General features: G+C 50.9%; 1 protein-coding gene across 2 annotated transcripts in view; it reads right to left on the bottom strand.

The window, feature by feature from the left end:
* The window catches only part of SMARCD3 (SWI/SNF related, matrix associated, actin dependent regulator of chromatin, subfamily d, member 3), a 99,088-nt gene extending 89,017 nt beyond the window's left edge, over positions 1-10,071 (bottom strand). The window contains exons 1-2 of one of the 2 annotated variants that reach the window (XM_067292152.1): positions 9,965-10,071; positions 7,105-7,298 (exon numbers count right to left, since the gene is read on the bottom strand). The gene's annotated coding sequence lies outside the window, so the exon portion shown is untranslated. Of the gene's footprint in view, positions 1-7,104; positions 7,299-8,631; positions 8,782-9,964 lie in introns of those variants that run through there. The other variant, XM_067292153.1, reaches the window with a different exon arrangement.
* Positions 10,072-15,023: the final 4,952 nt, after the last annotated feature.

Here is a 15,023-nt window from a genome sequence, read left to right as displayed (position 1 = left end):
ACAATTTACAGTGCTAAATACAAACACAGGAGGAAAACCGCGGCTCTTGACAGAAGCATTCACTCAGAAAATAAAATGTGAAAGAAGTATAAAAAGCCTGACAGAAGATATTACAGAACGCGGTACCAGTCAGGAGTTCTCCCGCCCGTTTATCACACCGCAGCCGATGCTGGTCACATCTCAAATACGTATACAGCAGAATTAATAGAGATCTAGAAATGGAAAAATTAGGAATGAAATAATTCTCTTATGAAGAGGGACTGAAAAGGGGCTTGTTTACATTACAAAGGAGAGGAAAAATATACAGAATTCAGATTAGCACTGAGACAAAATTAGGAGTACGTTATCTTGTAATAGAAGAACTACGGGTCCACCAAGAAAAACGCAATGCAACAAACTTGAGAACAAGAAAAGCTTTTTCATCCAGAATAGTTAGCCTGAGGCACTAACTGGCAGAGGGCTTGAGAAGAGACTTGGAAGATGCGGAAAGGAACCACCTAGGCAAGGAGCGTTCGGCTCTCCTGACTGTAAAAGCCACACAGGAAAACCTTTGCACGGCCAAGAGCCCCGGGGGACGTACACACGCTTCAGCGGCAGGGAGGGAAGCACCGGGCGGTCCGCGGGAACGTTACGACAGCGGATGTCTCACGGGTCCCTTCGCGCTGCCTCAGGTCCCGGGGAGACCTAGCGACGGCGTTCTCGGCAGGGCCACCGCTTCGCTTTCTTCCGAAGCCAGATCTGGGCTCCCAGGCACAAGAAGCGGCACCGGTATTACGTACAAACCATACGCAGGCATCCTCGGACTAGACGCTTACTTTAACACAACAATACACGGAGCTGTATTATTAAATATAAAAAGAACAAAGAGAAAGTCTGGAAAGAACAAAGACCACAGAACAAAAGCAAACTCCCCCGGGAGCTGATAGGAACCTTTGGTGAGGGCAGCTCATTGCCTTGCATTAACCACGAGGGATTTGAAAGACTGTTCTAGGGAGCTGACTGGTGACTGGACTATTTTTTTTTCTGATTATAAATAAGCACGATGACATATAAATAATGCACCCAGTTTGCTGGCACAAATCAAACAGCAGATGCCAATAGGGAAATATAGTTAAAAGTGAAGGTACATTTACAGGGATAGTATCTAGTCCAACAACGTTCAACAGCATCATTCAGAGCCTGGAAACGAATACAAAGTCACCTCTCATAAAACGAGCTGGGGTGCAGGACAGAATTGTCGGATCGAGACATAAAGACGTCGTATTAAGGTGAATCCATTTAAACAAAGTGTGTTTGAGAACGCAGGAGAACATCCCCATAAAGTGGGAGATCGTATCCTGAAAAGCAGAGATTCTGAAAAGGAAACAGGGATCGCAGTGGGAAAACAACTCGGTCTGAATTACCTGTGCCGCACTGTGGCACAGAGAGCCAAAGCAACCCTCGGACTTATAAAGATAAGCAAGTAGGAATAGCAGGATGATTTTCTTTATACGGTTTCCGCACTAGTGAAATCCATGTGTGAATACTGAATAAAGTTGTGCCACGTATGACTTACAAGAGAGCCAAGAAAGCAATTCAGATGGCTGAAAAACGTTGTCCATGAAAGATCTGAATAATTCAACATGTTTAATGAACGAAACCTAATGTTGGGAGATGACGCGATTATGATGTTTAAGTATATTCAATGCATGTACAAACATATTCGAAAAATACCAAGTGCGAAAAAGCTTTTTAACGAAATCAGAAGAGACTGAACGAGAGACAGCGGCCAAAAGCCGACACCAGACAAACGACGCTACAGAGCATTACCCCGTAACGTGTCGGTTAGGATACGGAAGGGAAACCCGCGCTCCTAGCGCGCAGCTGGACGGCACTCTCCCCGGGCGAGCACAGCTGGCACCGCTGGAGCCTCCAGCTGCCACAAACGAGACGCCTGCAGAATCGGCCACTGGAAAATCTTCAGACCCTTCCTCGCCCCAAGACAGTTTTGACCTGCCTAAACCGTTCGTAAAAGCTGTTTCTCCAAATTCTTAAAACCTCCAATGATGGAGACTCTGCAGGCAGTATATCCCGTTTTTAATTTACAATACCTAACCAAACTGCTAGGACAAACTGCATCTTGTCTTTCTGAAAGATACAAGCTATGGGGCTCGCAAAGGGAAGTCCATTAGTGCCCCGTAAAATACATGTGTCAAATAGATGGCCCAAAGGTCTCTTTTAGCCATAAGATCAATTAATCTGTAAATAATCACCCAAAACACAAGTTTTGCACTTTCTCTTACAACTACTAGTACTGGCCACTGCCCGTGTAGTAACTGAACTGGCTGCTCAGACTCCGTGTGTTTATCCCTATGACCTCAAAGAAGAAAAAGCAAGAATAAAAAAAGCCTTAAATAACCTTGCAGCATCTCATTTCTCTACCACACAACTGGAAAGATTTACAAAATTACCTACAGCTCGCTTTTAAAAATCATTCTTCCCTGGCCTAACGGTTGCAAACACAGCCCTTGCTCCCCACCTGGACATCACCTTGTAACTACGAATCCCTCAGTTTCGATGAAACATATTTATTTTGCCAGGGGAAGAATGACTGGTTTAAGTCTTTAAAAAACATGAATTAAAAAACTCTGAACTTTATGTCTTGTTAAGCCTTACAATTTCACTGACTCAGGTCAAATTTGCCTCCTGTCATCAAAAGCACATTTGCAAACTGAAGGCCTTGTGCTTAACAAAAGTCAAGTTTATACTATTTCCCACTTTGGTGCTGTAGCTGAGCCTATACATTTAAAGCACATAATTGGTAAATTATATTTTCTGCCCTGCAGTCTAGGATCTTGAAAGGAGCTAAACCATCTCTAAACAAGTATTTTTAAAATTCATTCGCAGGCAAAGAATGCATGCGTCAAATTTCTGAGTAAAAAGTAAAAGGCTGTCGATGGACTGAACCTGACATCCGTGCAGCAGGCAAATTCTTCAGTTTCAGCTAGAGGCTTCATTTAAAAAACGGTGACAGCTACATTCAAAGAAAAACGCTTGTACCCATAGCTCTGGACAACTACCATGGGCAAAGAGAGACATTGTCATTACAAGAGGAGCACAGAGCAGTAAAGGCTATCGGACTATCAAGGGCCATGAAGAAAGGGACAGGAAATTTGTGTCCCAAATACCAGAGCACGTGAAGAGACAGTTTTAAAAAAAATGGGAGGGAGATCAAAACAGCTTTCCACAAAATTCATGGGGTCCTTGTCCTATATCATGATGCCACGATATATCCAGGTATGAGAACGACCACGTCGCCGTCACTTCCATGTTTACGCAGAAACACTTCACGAGAGCGTCCCAGGCTGCCAGTGCCTGAAATCCAGGTGTATCTCGCTTGATGACCCGAGTAACACGACTGCCGAGACAGGAAGACCTGCTAACCACTGTCTACGTTACGAAAGCCTTATGGAGAATACAGCAATTTCTCTGCGAGCCGGAAGCAAAAGTACGCGTGTTGTAGTTATTTGCCTGTTTCTATGCACTTATGACACTTCCGCATAAATAAAAACTTGGACAACTCCCGCTGCACAATACCAGAACTCTCGATCCTTAACATTTTTAAGCAAGAACCTTTCCATTCATCCAACCCCGCCTTTCCAGAAAAGCTTAAATGCCTTGAATGCTGTTCAGTTTACCGGGAGATCAGCAAATTCCAGGTGTTAGCACAAGCACTCTGTCTGAAAAGCACCGTGGCGGTATCGCACTGAAAGAGGAGCGAGCCCCGAGCGATTTCGAGTACCGCGAGCTGTTAGGTTATGCGATAGAAAGCTTGTCTGCACACACACAAAGGCGGAGGAACAACGATAAACGGGGGAACCCAAATAACCCCTTAACCAAGCCCCTTCCAGGACCATCCCAGGAAACCCACCGGTCCCACTGTCCAAGCAGGAAACCCATCAAGTAAACGGGGGTGGCTCTCCGGGTCGTCTTTTGGACCGGGCAGGGGTTCCCGATCGGGGCTACGGAACACACTATGGGATGCAGGGGAAAAGCGTTTGGGGATTGCACAAGGCTTGTTTTGGGGTGTTCAGGGAGGAACCGAAGACAGGGAAAGGGAGGGAGCAAAGTGGTTTTGAGGAGGGAAAAATATGGGAAAACAGAGGGGCAAGGGGACAAAAAGGTCTCGTCGCATGTAAACGCTGCTGGCCAGTACGCTTGCCTGGCCACGTCTTGCACCTGACTGGCACAGCCTGTCCTGTCTTCTCATTAAAATCCATTTCCGACCGCGTTCCTGGGTGAGGGGCTCTCTGTTCCGGGTGCAGGTATGCGTATGGAGGTCTCAGCGCCAGCAGCCGGCGGGGGACCCTGGGTCACAGGGACCGTGTGTCTGGGGTGCCAGCGACCGGCGCGAGGGAGGGTTCGCAAGTCCCTGCGTCATCGCTAGCGGCTGTCAAGGCAGACTAGCCAGGGAGGAGGTTAAGTGGCCTGGAAGCCAGGCCTGTGTGTGCGTCTCCAAGGATGAGACCACAGGAGGAGCTGGCTACCAGGGGAATCGGAGGAGTCCCAGCCAGCTGCTGGAGAGACCATAGGGTCCGGGTCAACCAAGACCCCCTTGTGCGTGTGCCCCTGTGCCGAGGGGTGAGGCACCTGGGAAGAGCAAGGGTCCAGGACCAGCTGCTGGATGGACTGTGTGCCCAAGCCCAGTTACCGCACGGATCCGCGGTGCACGTGCGCATGTGCAGGTGTGCGAGAAGCAGCGTATGCCAGCAGCTGGAGCGGGGCTGCGGGCCTCAGGAGCTCGCGTGCCCACGTACCGGCAGCTGGGGAGAGTGGGGATCCGGGGCCAGCCGGCGGGTAGACCGAGCGCCTCAGCCCAGCTGCTGGAGGGGTCCACGCTGCACATGTGCGGATATAAGTTTCCCACTAACGGACCTTCATCCTGGTGAGCCAGCCCGATGAGACCATTGGTGCTATTTGTCTCCATGTGAGTGCTGTGTGCGTCTGTCTGTGCTGGTCTGTGTGGCTGACCATGCATACATGTGCATATATATGTATGTATATGTAAATATATAAACGTCTGTGTGTGTTTGTGTTGTGCATGTGTGTCTGTGCGCATCCCTACTGGGAATACGTTCTCAGCTCCACCACTGGTTGGAGGTGGGGGCATGGAGCTGCAGCAGCCTCCTCTCTATCAAGTTACCGGATTCTGCAGTCCCCTAACAGAGGTTAAAGCCACCACCCGACTTTGCATTGAGAAACTACAGGAGTTTTAATACAGAAACTATTCTGATTCTAGCGAGAGTTGCGTTCTGCAGAGATTCTCTGCAGAACGTCAGACTACAGTAGCAGGCATATATTGCTGAACGTCAGAGCTGAAAAGGAAAGAAATCTCCCTAGGCGACAGTTAGAAAAAGCCTTTTGCCACATTCACTGCCTGGTATTCAGCGGTCACCTTGAGCCAAATGACATGCCTAAGTTCAAACACAAGTCAAAAATCACAAATGCATTTCCTGTGCTTAGCAGGTTGTTATTCTCATTGTCTTTATTTCCAGTTTCTTTTACCAAGCATCCGCAGTTTCCCCACTTTTGTCTCTACCTCTGCCATCTAGCTCTCATCCATATCTCAGTCCTGCTCTTTCATTCGAAGCTGGCGTGACAAGAACTGCCTTTCTAAAAAGCCTATCCTTGCTCAGCTACAGCCGAGAGCTGAACGCAGGTACCCGCTACCTTTAGGAAAAGGCCAAAGTGAATGGTCTTATAGTCCTTCCCAGAGTCAAAATCCAAGAGAGCATTCAGCTGAACAGAAAAGGACGGAATGGTAATAGAGAAACATAATCCCAGAAGAATCAGTGGATGGAAAACAGCTAGACTAGTCCAGATCAGAAAATTGGAACAATTCCTCCCAATGAGTTTTTACTTAACATTGAAACAGCAGACCTAAGAATTTGGAGGATTTTCTAACACTTTTTACCCCAAACTGCTGATTTCATGATTAGCTGACTGCAAAGACTGAAAAGGTATATAGAAGAAAAAAACTTTCAGTATTGACCTCATTTTTCTAAGCTTTTCCCACACATCCATTACTAGTCAGAGGCAGGATACTTTGGTCTGATTCCGTACAACAGAGTTCTGATGTTCATATAAGTCATAATCAGTAAATTGGTACCGGTATCTCTCTGTAACAGACTTTCTATAGCTCAGCCAGAAGTGAAAAGCCAGATATAGCAGGCACTAGGCAAAGTTCTTAACTGTGCTGAAGCACACTAAGCGACACGTTTGTAATAGGCCAAGCCAGATGGCAATTACAGGACTAACGTTTCTTAAAATCAAGAAAGTTATAACCTGTGCTATTTCCAGTCCAAAATGGATTGCATTCTTCCACCCGACAATTTACTCAACCAGTGAAATGACCTGTGCAGGCTCTAGAAGGCAAAAAGGCACCAATCCAGCCATGGGAAAGACATCCCTTACAGACATATTGTGTATTGACCGAGAAAAGATAGGGGGATGCAGCTGGATATTCAGCAGGGGAAGCAACAAGGACAGAGGAACCAGTAAGTAAAAAATAAAGACCTGAACAGCAGATTTGAGTGCTTCATCACAGAGATGACCAGTGCGCATCCAATGACAGCAGGCATTGGAGAAGCCTACCAGCCGGGAAGGGCTAAGTCTGTTAATTTAAACCTGCTGAGAAGCACAGTAACCTCACAAATCAATAGTCATCTGACAAGAGCTAATCGCATTTACTCTTAGCCAATGGAGTATGAATTTCTGCAAAGAATACTGCTGCTCTTCCTCATTCTTTCCTCTGTCAGGCCTGCTCTTAGCTACCGCACACCCTCCCCTTATTCCCTCTAAGCTGGTCTACTCTGCCCGAACCGGCTCCCTCCCTGACAGCACTGGCACGCAGAAGTAGCGGGCCTAGGAAAAGGAGAAGCCGAGTAGCAGGCTAGGAAAAGGAGAAGCCAAGGTCAGTGACAGCAAGCAGCCAGGTCAGGACTTACTTCAGATGATACCAATATTTCCCAGATGTCCAAAGCCAAACATTTTCCAATCCCAACAGAAGCGACTAACACCTTCTTCCCACCTAGAACAGGTCACTTTTCAAAGGGCTAAACCTACCTGTACCACACTAGGTAGATGATGAACGCCTGGAGTCACATGTGTATGGACCAAGAGGAAACAGGAAACTTATCCAACAGGATGGGCCGGGAGACCAGATATTACGTCATGATGGATTAGCAGGAGATATTCTAATTGAACTGAAGCAGGAACAGCTCTAAGACAGCAGGCCCAGGATGCATTTGGATCCAGCTCTGAAATGAGAAAGTACATACCGAGTGTGAGAGAAGCAATATCCAATATAAATAAAACTTGCTAGTACAGCACCAACCCACGTGACACTTCACAAGCAGCACAACTGAAAAAAAAAAGAGAGAAAGAGCAAAAAAGAAAAGTTGCAGCTGACATAATGATTAAGGACTTCTCTGCATAGACCGTTGCAGACAGATGCACATCCATGATGCCAAAACATGGTACTTTTGCTCAGGCACCAGGGCATGCTAACAGGCTATTCAACTTTCAGACTGGAACCAGCTTGTATTTGGGGAGGCTGGAGAAAACATGAAGAAAATACACTTGGCTATACCTGTAAACAGAGACATACTCCGATAAGATTTATATATTCACAGAATAGTTAAGGTTGGAAGGGACCCCTGGAGACTCCCTGGTCCAACCAAGAAGCAAGGATATCTTCTCATACAGAAGTGCTTGGTTATATTTCTGCTGTTGGACATCTCTGATGACCCTTGCAAAAGCAGGCTAGTTCAGGAACTTTAACCAAGTCAGCTTGCTTTCGTTCTTCAAAAGGGAAATCGTTACAGGCTACCAGAACACCGCAGCGTTTCAGCAGCACTGCTGGCTGCCCTGGCAGGCTGGTGAGAACTTTGCAGACTGGGAGATCCCACAGATCCAGCGCGCAGTCATGTGGCTTCAGCGGCTGCGTATTCATGTCGCGTCCCAGAGAAGACAAGACAGGGTAAGAAGGAAAAGGCAGCTGCTCCTTGGGAAGAGCTGAGCCAGCAGCACCTATGTGTACAGAGCACTGCTTCTTTTGACGGCTCTCTGCTGCAGTTGATGAAGGAAAGAGGCATTACAGCAGAAGAGATGCGAGCACCAGTATTCACAGCATTCATGGGCGTAAGCTCACACCTCGTCACAAGGTTGGAGGCAGATGTTCAAGGAACAGATAGGTAAGAAGGGGAAATACAAGCATTACAGCGCCAGCCTAGGCAGTGCTGGTCAACATAAAAGAGACAACTCCAACAGGGAGAGCAACAAGGCCATGGGTCCAGCAGGATCAAAACAAGGCAAAAACAGAGGGCAGAAAGAAGAGCACGGTGAATCGTGCTAAAATAGAGACGAACTCGAGCAAGGACAGTGTCCAGGAAAGCAGCGGCTGACGCAGAACGCAGCAACCTAGGCAGCGTAAGTGAGAAGGGACGGGTCAGGAGAGCAAAGCAAGCCAGCACACAAGGTAGAGAAAGGAACATCACTGCAGCACTGCGGAAAAGGAGGCAACCGCTGGCTGGCAACGTTGGGAATATCAGCCATTGCCCGAGGGGCAGGGCCAGGCTGGGACTGTCTTACCCACAGCAAGAGGCAGGGCACTGCATTGGGGGAAAAGGGCTGGTTTCTCACGGCGTTGTTCCAGTAATACCCAAGGCTGCTGATTGCTCCCGAGGCAGCACCAGGGAGCCGGTCATTTACATCAGCTGGAGGACTCCCCCGGCTGGGCAGCGTTACGGAGTCAATCTCTACAAGAAAGGCAGCGCTGGCAACAGCAGGCCAACGCAGCCCGGACTAGTGCTAGTACCCGGGAATGACCTAGCCTCCTAGCCAAGTAGACGGCGCAGGGCAGCAGCTTCCCTGGGAAAGGAGGCAAGCGGCAGTGGGTTATCTCCCCCAGGGTACTGGTCTCTCCTGAGGCAAGTGTCTGTCCTTCCCGGAGCGGAGGAAAGGAGAATAGGAACAGTCCCCCGCAGGGAAGGCAGCAAGGCAGCTGGTCTCTTGCAGGTTCAAAGTTGGTCTCTTCCGGAAAAAAAGTTCTGGGAGCACACGTATCCCCAGAGCGGAGAGCTGTCCATCTGTCTAAGATGCTCAGAGTCATCAGTCGCCCCAGGGCACGGTGTTGGAAATCTCCACCTCTGCCGAGGGATGTCAGTTTTTCCTACCTAAGGGAGAGAGACCGGTCTCCCCCAAGGATGGCTCTAGAGGTATCGGCAGGAGATCAGCTTCAGGGGTCGGATGCAAGCACTAAGAGGGAACCAGGATACCGCACAAATGCTCCCCCAGACCATGCTGGCAGTTGCTCTCTCCTCGGTCTGCCAGCTGACTTCCACTTCGGTCTCTCCCAGCAGCAACTCGACGCGCGCTCTGCCTGCGGGCCACGCCGGTAGAGAAAACGCAGGAGAGTTCAGGATGCAGGGAAGGGGAGGGAGGGAGGGAGCAGCAACCCGCAGCAGCCGGAGCGCAGAGCCGAGGGGGCCGGTTCGCCCGCGGGAGGGGGTCGCGGAGATCTTCCGAAAGGCCGCGCAAGAGCGCGAGTCTCCTGCGGACACGGCTCGGCCTCTCCCGACGGCACCGGGGGGGGGGGGGGGGGGAGGATCCGGGACCGCCAGCGCCTCCCGGACACGGCGCCGGGAACGGGACCCTGCGGAGGGGGACACGGCCCGGCCCGGCCCGGCGACTCCTGCCCCTCCCCGCGGGGGGCCGGTGCTGGGGAGGGGAAGGGGAAGGTGCCCGGGGGGCTCGCAGCCCGGCGGGGGGAGGCGCGGCACGGAACGGCGCTTCCCTCGGCCGGCTCCCCGCGAGGCCACGGCAGCGCAGCGCGGCCCGGGCGGGGGCGGGGGGGGGGGGGCAGCTCCTGCGGCCGGAGCTCCGCGGGGTCGAGCTGGACGAGCGCGCCCGGGGCGAGGCTCACCGTCCCGTCCATGCTCCTCCCCGCCGCGCCGCTCTCCCGCTCGCACCGGGGCCGCCGTGCCAGAGCCGGGCGCGGGGCGCCTGCGCGGCGCTGCGGAGAGCGGCGCAGGGACCGTCTGCGAAGTGCGCGCCGCGCCGGGGCCGCAGCCAGGCGCGGGCCGGGCTGCCCGCAGCGCCCGCGCCGGCGAAGGGGCTCCCGGTGCGCCGCGCCCCGGCCCCTCGCGTCCCGCCGGCGGGAGGGCGCTGGCCGCGCGGTCCCTTCGCCCGCCGCCGAGCCTGCGGGGGGGGGGGGGGGCGGCGGCGCGGCGCAGCGCGGGGCTCCTCCCGCGGACGGGCGGGGGCGGCGCCCGCACCTTCCCTGCCCCTCGGGCCGCTCCGGCCCCGCGGCCTGCGGGCAGCCTCGGGAGGGGGGGACGAGCTGCGGGGCGCCGCTGCGCCCCCTCGGCGCCCGCCGCCCTCAGCGCCTTCCCCCGCCCTCACAGCGCCCCCCGCCTCGGCGCCTTCCCCCGCCGCCCATCCCCGCCGCCTCGGCGCCCGCCGCCGCCGCCTCGGCGCCTTCCCCCTCGCCGCCATCCGGCCCGGCCCGGCCTCCTCCGTCGGACGCTGGCCGTGAGGCGGCCCCAGCCCGCCCGGCAGCGGTGCCGTTAGCGGCGGTGCCGTTACGGCCTGCCCCGCCCACGCGCCCGCCGACCCACCTGGCGCGGGCAAGCGGTGCGGGCGGGCGCGGGAAGGCGGCGCGGGCGGGCGGGCGGGCAGGAGCCGCAGCGGCCGCGGGGCTGCGCCGGGGTCTCCTCGTCACGGGCCGCCCGCGCGGGTGCGAGCGAGCGTGGAAAAAAGGCCCAGGAGGAGGTGCAATATTTCAAACTTCAAGCGGTTCTGTGCCAAGAACTGTTGTCCCGTGTATGGTTTTGCACACCCCTCTCCTAAGAATCCAGTACGTGCTGCGAGAGCGAGGGCACCGGATCCGGTGGGCTGTGGGCCTGATCCACTGCCCCGATTGCTACTGGAAAGGAAAACTATTTAGGGAATATCCAGTGGGAGATATTTATGGAACATGCTTTCGAAGAATGATTTGACGGAAGTTGAGGAAGCACTGGAAACAGTGAAGGATGAGCATAAAAAGGTGATTTAAAAGGAGCAGTTAAGGGACCGAGTAAGGAACAGCTGCAGAGGAGTCGATACGACGTGACTTATGATGGGTATGTGAATAAGTAACGCTCAAGGCCAAATAGTAGTTTCTTCAGAAAACAAGCCTGCATTCCGGAGTGAAGAATGGAGGAGTCTACTGGGAAAGAATGTTTTAGTTTTCCCGGAGAAACGCGCACCTGCGGGTGAGTCCGCGCTGTCCTCCGTTCCTGCTCATCTGACCTGGCCAGCAGCAGCTCCACAGCTTCTCCGCACCGCGGCCCAGACCGCCTGCGTGCGGTCGGCTTGCGCCCCGCAGCCCGTTACGCCCTTTCCCTCCGGACAAGAGGGTCGCCGTCGCCCTCCCTCTCCGGATCCCGGAGCGCCAGCAAACTGCTGTGAGCCGCTTGGGAGCGAGCAAATCCAGGATCCCGTCAGCTGGGACTGCAACACGCGCAGCCCTTCGAGGCACTGACCGACCGCGCGCGCGCGAGCGACTGATCCGCTGAGCGCAGCGGCGGGAGGAGACGGGGAGAGCGCGCCGTGGAGCCGCCCGTGCGGGATGGGCTGCGTATCCCCCTCGCCCTGGAGGGCCTCGCCATAGCTGTGCAGAAGACTGACGGACACCGACATCAGATACGCTCTCCGAGCGTGTAACCCTGCATTTCTCTGTGGTCAGCAAAGACCCTTCCAACAGGGTAGGCGAGAAGGACGTCCAGAGGAACAAGCCACCCACAGCAGATGGCTTTGGTGTTGCTGTTCTTATGCCTTACATCCACCTGATTAAAAAAAACTCTGTAGAATCCAGTATTTTTTCCCGCAGTGATTGTACTTATACACGGTAATCAAATCACCTCAGAACCGTCTAAGGAATTAGAGTTCTGCACCTCACATTGTAAAATAGTTTTCCAGTCTTCAGATAAATTTTGTGAACCTCTTGTGCTTTGGTTCTTTTTGTTTGTTTCCTTCAAGCCTTCAAAAAGAGCTAGGCTGCTGGGGCCTTATTGCTGTCCTTCCAATCAACGGTGCGCGTTTCCCCAAGTTTGTCCATCTGTACAGATCTATCATTGCATGCCTTATCCTTAAATGGTAAACTGCTGGGGATGGGGGTAGCTCTGTGTTTTAGTGCCTAAAATAACGGGTCCTGGTCAGATTAAGCTGCTTTCCCATTAACACGGTCAAACTCTGTTCAGACTGACTTTTCTTTATGATACAGTCCTCCTTGGAGGAGTGGCATGCCTTCATTCTCCCCAGGTACGTAAGTCTGGGCTTGACTGCTTGGAAAGAAAAAGCATTTGAAGGGCCTTCCTCTGCTACACAGGGCTCTCTGTGGGTATCTCATCTTAATCGCTCTTTTCTACCTTACTCATTTTTATGCCATCTGCAGATTTTATCGGTAGAAATCTTACATGCGCTTTCAAATCATCAGCTGAAGTGTTGAACAACGCTGGGTGGAGAACTGTCCCGCCTCCCGGACCTAACTAGAAGTGCCCAACAAATATCCAACAAATGGCACTTTTTGATATGTCAGCCCGTCCTCACTTGATACATTTGCGGTTGTATAACTTTCTGTCTAAAGTTAGAGCGTTGCCGTAAATCAAATGATTTTCAAGTCTGTAACAGCCGTGTGATCATCCTTAACTCAACTTGCAATTTAAAGGACTGAAATGAAGCTGTTTGCCAAGTCCTATTTGCCATACCACAACCTTGACTAGTATTAGTTATACAGTAATGCCAACTACACCAAATTCTTATCAGTTAGCATTTCTGATTTCAATTGCTTACAGTCTAATGTTAGGAATCAATGAAGAGTGCTTAACATTTTTTTTTGTGTAACATTGGATGAATTCACTCAACACTTAATTTGACTTTTTCTTTCTTCTTTACAGCATTTGCTTTATTAGCATCTTACTACTGCGCTTGTAGTTCAATATCCCATGGCTATTCCTGCTAGAGCCTAACCTTGAAGGTTAACCGTCTCCCTGTGAGAAGCAAGCAGCTCCTTTCATATAGCCTATCCTCACCCAGGAATGCAGACATCCGATCAACAAAACCAGAATCTTCAGCTCACGGACTCAGCAGTTCACTATCAGTATTTCCTGCCTTTTCTTTCCCACAAAGCTGGATTCCCCCCCCCCCCCCCCAAAATCGGCTTCCTTCAGTTTTGTTCCAAGATACACTAGTAGTGACTTGCTAAACGATATTTCATTCCTATTTTGTTTTGCATCTTTGCTTTACTTAAATGACAACGGATGACATCTCACTGTGCTGTCTGCCATGATTCTCTTTCTACTCTAATATGGACTCTTGCTTCCCCATGTCATTTTTCATACTTTTTCCATAGCAACTCGTTTTACATCACAGATATCCCCAACGGGTATGATCCCTATGGCTTTCAGTCTCATTATAACAGAGAGATTTTCTTACAGTTGACTTGCTACATCTCTGTCAATGTTTAATATTTCAGTTTGGTTGTATGGCGCCTTTTTCCCCCCCCAATTCATCATAAGTTACCAGGCGACTTGTCTTGCTTACGTTGTCTTTTACAGCCTCCAATGCTCATTGCCAGTCCTTGCAAATGTGGGATCTAAAACAACGATACAAGGACTCCGTGGGTATTACACCATACTGAAACTTGCATTTATGCATGCATCCTCTCTAAAGCCATCAGCTCATATTTCATGCATCAGAATCTCTTTCGTCTTCAAGAGGAAAAACACAACACACTGAAAGCAAATAGCAGCAGGGATTCTTACACTGACCATCTTTGCTACTCATAAGAGAAGAAACTGCTTCCCAGTTAGTTCCTCTTGTTCTCGCTCCCTGAAGGTTTGCTTAGCAACAGACATGCATCACAGTAAGACATTCACCAGAGATCTGACTTCTTCCTATGTAAATGTAATCAAGACATCTCTTACTTTTTTAATAAACAAATGTAAGCTTTTTATCCCATTTGAAGCATTTTGCCAGACACTGAATACTTCTTTTGAAGCTTTTCTAATCTTTCAGCATCTCTTTTGAAGCAAAGACAACAGACCTCTAGCTCGTACTCCTCATGAATATAGCAAATACCATCTCTGTCCTTATGCAATACTTACACAGCACGAACTGGGTTAGTCATCTTCACTAGCTCGTCCTACTGAAGTTAACAGATTTAGACCATGGCCTGTGCTTTCTAGCATACAGGCTGGAAAGCAGCTTTGCAGAAAAAGACCTGGAGGTGCTGGTGGCCAAACTGAACACGAGCCAGCAACAGGCCCTCGTGGCAGAGGCAGCCAACAGCATCCTGGGCTGCATTAGGAAGAGCGTTGCCAGCAGGGCGACATTGCCAGGCTTGGGGGGGGATCTCATCAATGCGTATAAATATCTGATGGGAGGGCGTAAAGAAGACAGAGCCAGGCTCTTCGCAGTGGCACCCAGTGACAGAACGAGAGGCAATGAGCACAAATTGAAACGTAGGAACATTTAAACATAAGAGAAGAGGGTGATCAAACACCCTGGAACAGGGTACCCCAGGGTGTTGTGGAGTCTCCGTCCTTTGAGATGCTCAAAATGCGACTGGAAACAGTCCTGAGCAACCTGCTCCGGCTGACCCTGCTTTGTTCAAAGGCCTAGACTTGTTGGACGAGACAAACTCCAGAGGTCCCTTCCAGCCTTAACCACTCTGATTCAGAACAGGGAAATGTAAAACACGACCTGTTTACTTAATTGTTGGATAAATGATTTTAGGTAGCTGTATTATGTATAAGCACATCTTATCAAGCATCTGAATCATTCTGTATAACAGATCTGTCCTCATTTTGTCCCACGAAACTAATACGTGCCATCTGCAAACTCTGCCAACTATCTTCCTCTTAAATAACCAAATATAATGAGTGATATTGGCCGAAGAATCTGTTCCTGCAGGAGCTTGCTGTAAACATCCACCAGAGAGA

Source organism: Apteryx mantelli, chromosome 2 (assembly GCF_036417845.1).
Source record: "Apteryx mantelli isolate bAptMan1 chromosome 2, bAptMan1.hap1, whole genome shotgun sequence".
NCBI classification, from domain to species: domain Eukaryota; kingdom Metazoa; phylum Chordata; class Aves; order Apterygiformes; family Apterygidae; genus Apteryx; species Apteryx mantelli.
The sequence above is the reverse complement of the archived record's forward strand: the minus strand, read 5'-3'. Positions and strand labels throughout refer to the sequence as shown.